This window comes from Hydra vulgaris, chromosome 04 (assembly GCF_038396675.1).
Source record: "Hydra vulgaris chromosome 04, alternate assembly HydraT2T_AEP".
Taxonomy (NCBI): domain Eukaryota; kingdom Metazoa; phylum Cnidaria; class Hydrozoa; order Anthoathecata; family Hydridae; genus Hydra; species Hydra vulgaris.
The window spans coordinates 5,809,810-5,815,692 of record NC_088923.1 but is presented as its reverse complement, the minus strand read 5'-3'; the positions used below and the strand labels follow the sequence as shown (position 1 = coordinate 5,815,692).

General features: G+C 25.2%; 1 long non-coding RNA gene across 1 annotated transcript; it reads right to left on the bottom strand.

The window, feature by feature from the left end:
• Positions 1–926: 926 nt before the first annotated feature.
• LOC136078960 (uncharacterized) lies at positions 927–5,161 on the bottom strand. Its single transcript, XR_010637819.1, has 2 exons — positions 5,045–5,161; positions 927–1,453 (listed from the first exon to the last, which is right to left on the bottom strand). It is a non-coding gene; the product is annotated as an uncharacterized LOC136078960 (long non-coding RNA).
• Positions 5,162–5,883: the final 722 nt, after the last annotated feature.

Sequence of the window (5,883 nt, the reverse complement as noted above, 5' to 3'; positions counted from 1 at the left end):
AAATTCAATTTTTAATTTTATTGGCAGAGAATTCCCTTTAAGGTGGTATTATTTTTATTTTCTTAAATATTACTCATAATAAATATCTTTGACGAATTACGAGCATGTTGATAAAAATCTAAAACGTGTTGCAAAAAGATTTTTCATTAAAAAAAAAAGGCTGACTCAGCAAAATAAAAAAAGTTAACGCTCATAGTACATAAATATCTTAAGATTACATCAATATTAAAGATTGAAATTTCGCACAATGTTAGTATACTAGTGTAACTTGTGCCTAAACCAAAAATATTTAAAAAGAATTTAAACGATCTAAATTGACAGACTTATTATTAAAAAAAACAACAACCTATATTTAGCGATAAAACACTCAGCTAATTGGGTAATTGCAAATCAATTTTTGTTTTAAGGATCAGACACTAAAAACTTAAATAATAAACATATCCTGAAAATTTGAAGCAAAAATAATGATTTTTTATTGAGATATTGTTTTCCTACAACTACTCGTGAAAAAAAAAAGAAACTGAGAAAAATCAATTTTAAAATTAAATCATGTACACTACTCCGTTAAATCATTAAAAATCACCAACAAAAAATCTTTTGCAGTATTATTTAAAAAAAAAAAAAAATTTACTATTGAATTCTACAAGGTTCTATTGTCTAAATAACATTTTTTCATATTTTCTATTTTTCCCCAAAATAGAAAATATGAAAAAACTTAGCATGTCGCCCATATTGTGCAATATTCAAAAAGGGCTTCAATTTTTTAAGTGTGGCATCATGCATATTGTATGCTTAACACATAGACTATATGGAAACTGCGAAGAAACATGTAAAGTATTTTCACATTTGCAATGTGAAAATGCATTATATATGTTGATATTATTAAATTATTTTTACTTATGATATAAACAGAAAAAGGAAAACACTGAAAAAAATATAACATTTTTGTTTGTTCATTTAAACACAGAAGAATACATTACTATAATACGAAATAATATAAAACCGAGTAAAAATTTCTAAATAATTTACAATTTTTATAATTTTATTTTTGCAATGTATTTAAAAAAATTTTTAATATTTAATTATTTCATAAGATCTAAATCTATTGCGATAATAGCAAGGTAACTTAGTCAGTTCTGCACCATGATTTTCAGAAAATTAGATTTTAATTAGAGTTTCGAAAGTTAAGATAAACCAGTGTTGCTATTTGATAACAAAAAAATAAAATCCTGACATTATTGAATGTCAAATAGTAGTAGTAATGGCCACCATAAAAGTAAATAAACAACTCTTGAAGTTAACTGATAGATGTCACTGTTTTTGGTTGCACATAAAAGTAGCAAATATCACATAAAAGTAGCAAAGGATGCAATTATAATTGATAATATATCATGATATAAATAATAGTCACAATTTCTATTTTTATTGAAATGTTATAACTGACAGTTGGTATCTGAAAACAAAAATTATACTTAAATCATATAGTCAATATAATATAATACCATATACTATATAAATTAAATATAGATATATAAACTAAAATTGTGAAATTTTTTACATCAAGGATATTTAAAAATAGTAAATATTATACAAGTAAATTAAACACATGACAAAACTCAAAAATAATAATGAAAGAGGGACAATAAAAGGGCATATAAAAATATGAATAATATTATTAATAATAATAATATTAATTACGAAAATAATAAAAAAATATTATGGAGAAAATATACCTTTTATAATAATAATAATAATAATAATAATAATAATAATAATAATAATAATAATAATAATAATAATAATAATGAAATAATAAAATTTAATTTAAGAAAAATAAAATAACAAATAAAATAAATAATAATTTAGTTATTAATATAAACGTATAATAAAAAATGAAAAAAAAATAGATAAATATTAGTTCAGAGAAATAACAAAAAGTTGCAGGAAGGCGTTAGTTTTTAAAATAGATAAAAGTAAAAAAAAAACTTCATGCTACTAGCTATCTTTTGAATGTACAAAAAAATCTAAGATTATAACTAGTTTATTAAACAAATTTTAATACTAGATAATTTGAAACATGGTACAAGCACAATTTTATTGCCAATGCCTTAGTTAAAGCAAATCTTAGTGCCAAATAAAGTTACAGCATCCAAAAAGAAATTGTATCAGTGGCGGATTTACCATATGCGAGGCCATGGGCAAGTTTTCTATTATATTAGTTGAGTTTTTAATTCTTGTGTTCTATTGTGTTTTGGATATTTACCAGAACATAACGAAGCAAAAAACGCACCTAGGTTTTAAATGTACATTAAGTATTTTTTTTATTTTGGATGAAGATGCACTAATAAGACTACTCAAAATGCGATACCATTTATTTTTTTCGCAGATTTTAGGAGGATCGATTACATTGACTTAAAACTTAACCTTTCTGACTTTTAAAGACGCAAACTCATCAATTAAATCAGAACAGTCCAAGGACCGACTTATTTTATTTTCAATGGAAATTAAAGCTAATGCAGATAAGTGGTCTTGACCCATAGTGGAACGTAAATAGTTTTTTATGAGTTTTAATTTGAAAATTTTTATGAGTTTTTAATTTGGTTTTTTACATCATTCATTACTTACATTATACCAAAAAATTGTAACTCGCACACAATCATAACACAACATTTTTTATACCAACAACAATCATACTATAGCTATAGCAATATAACAAACGAGAAACTAAAAACAAAATTGTTGTCAGGAAAAATAAAAAGATCGTTAATGAAGACATTAAAGTGCTCACAAAAACAAAAATGGCATAGCGACGTCAAACAAATATAATACTACAGAAACCACAAACCTTTTCAATATAAAACCAAAAACATACCAGGATTTTGTATATTAAAATGTACATAAAGAACTCAACTCATAAAATGCATGAAGACTCAAAGTCAGAAGGAAGGAACAAGCATCCTCATGATAACAATAATGTAAAATAATAAAAATAGTATGTAAATGTGATAAATTAGTAAAAGAAAAATCAGTCTTTGTTGTAAGTTCTGTAACGTCGAGTCTAATCAAAAGCCAGCGAAAGGAGTGAATATAAAAGCCACAGCAATAATAAGGAAAGTGCCAGTCGTAAATCAAAGAACCCAAGATGGCTTTAACAGCAATGCAAGGAGAGTCTCCAACTTTAGACTTCACCAACTCACCAAGGATATTCCCAGGGAGGGGGCAGCCCCGCTTATGGGACTATTGTCAATAACTGTTAGCAAATGTAGCCATACTTCATCGAATCCACAATGGATAAAACACCTATACATGGAATAAACACTGATCTATGGCTCAAAGAGAAACCGCTACAACAAATACCCGGAACCAGCTTAACATCCCATCACTGCTCAGATTATGTCTTAGCAACAGTAAAAATGTAAAGACAATATTATATAAAATAAATAAACAAACAAACAAAAAGTCATTCAGTTAGGAGGATGGAAAAACAGAAAAAGCCTTTGAGACGTGTAGGTGTATATGGGCAAAGATATAGTTGTCACAGTCATTGTCAATGTATATGAGACTAGAAACCGCATACTCTTTCATATGGTTGCCAGGCATTATGTATAACGCAAAAAAAAATTGCTACATACATAATAATAGATGTATATGTAAAGTTGAATATTTTATAAAAATACTGTTTATAAAAATACTGTACGCTTACATTATATTGAATTTTAATAAATGAGTTTCGATGTTTATATTTATTGTACTAAGAAAATTTTTTTATATTACTTGTACTAAGAAAAAAAAAAAGCGAGGCCACCTGAGCACGAGGCCACCGGCAAATGCCTGCTTTGCCTGTGCTTAAAACTGCCGCTGAATTGTATAACCAAAATTGACACTAAAATGCTCAGATTGCAGTTGAAAAGTTGGTCATAATTGACCAACATCTGCCAAACTATTTTCATCTGTCTGGTGCAAAAAAAAAACAAAAAAAGATTAGCCTTAAAGCAAATAAGAGGAAAATAATATCAAGGTTTCTAAAAGTAGTGTAAATCCTTATCTTATTAAATTAGGTTTTATTTTTTTGGACCAAGCAAGTAACTACTGCTGCATAGTCAAAAAAACAAAATTGTTTATTAGTTGAGTAGGCCAAGAACCCCCAATATTTGTTACGGCCTAATATAAACTCCAGTAGGCGCAAAACACGTGTCAGAATAGCTATATATGTGCATATGTAGCTATTCTGATGAGTTATTGCAAAGGAGATCAGAAGTCTTTCAGATGGAGCTATGATTAATATATTTTTTTGATTTTACAAGAATTCAAATGGAAATAAAAACTGTAGACATAAAAAATCAAAAAGATGCACAAATAAAAAATAAAACAATACAAATAATAACAAGAAAATGAATAAATAACACCAGTAATTATTAACTGTTAAAATTACTGTTATAAAAATAATAATAGTAAAAAAACGTTGATGGCAAAAAAAATAACAGAAATCAACGTAGATGCAAGAATCAAAATAAAAAAATATTTATATAATACTTAATCTACTTTTATGCTTAACATAAAACTAAGCTAATATTATTATATGTATTAAAACTTTTCTGTCAGTGCATAACTATCAAATTGTTGTTTTGAGATTAATATTTGTTTATTAGAAACTATTTTTCTTATTATATATATATATATATATATATATATATATATATATATATATATATATATATATATATATAAAATAAATTTAGTATCGAGAAAAACTCGTATTAATTGATGTTTATAAAATAATAATAATAATAATAATAATAATAATAATAATAATAATAATAATAATAATAATATATATATACATATATATATATATAAAAGTATATTTTAGGCGAATTTAGATCTTTTATTAAGAAGCATGGCCACTCTGAATTGAGATTGAAATTGTTAATTATCATTAATAATAAAATACTGTTATACTATATACTGATATTTCTTCGCATTTATTGGTTATCAATAATAATAAAATAAACTATAACCATATTATCAAATACAACAATCATACCTGACAGGTTGATCAAAGCATACTTCACTTAAGAAGTTGTTTAAATGATAAGAATAACTTTTTAAGCTAACTCTTTTTTATTTTAATAAGAATAAGTAGGTACGTGACAATTGCGTTTTACGGAACCGAATTTTGTGCTAAAATTTTGTGCCACGCTTTTCGCAGTCTCTTCAAAGTTACCGTGCTTGTGGAAGGCTGAAATAACTTTTTAGTATTCGTTATCAACAGATTATTTTTAGAAAGAAGAATAGTTGAAGCTTATTTTCGATTTGGTTTTAATTATACTCAATTGATATATTAACGAGTTTATTGATGTCAAAGTTTTAGTCGTACTTCTGTGGTGAAATTAAAGTCCAGGATATAGTCTTTTTTTTTTCTATTCAATTTTTATTTTTAAGTTATTCATTTATCTATGCATCTGCCAAATTTTGTTGAAAATTATTATGTAGCAGTCAGACTATTTCTTGCTGCACTTTTGTTACCTAATTTACATTTTCCCTGATGTTAGCGCGGGAGACAGAGGGGTCCATTGATTATTATTTTTATATATATACTTTTTTTATATATTCATATTACTAATATTATTAGCAATATTTAACTTGTCATAAATTGATATTATTAACCTAGATACTTTATAGTGAAAATATGATTAAAAAATTTGTAAATTTCAACGAAGTTGTTTTATTAAAAGGATTTTTAGTAAATAAAAAAATAAGGCTTAAATTTTATATTTCATTTAGAAACAAAATGGAGAAAGAAAATAAAGGTTTTACATAGAATTTCATATCATATTCATAATATAATTTAGATATGAATCAAATTAGTTATGAATCATATCT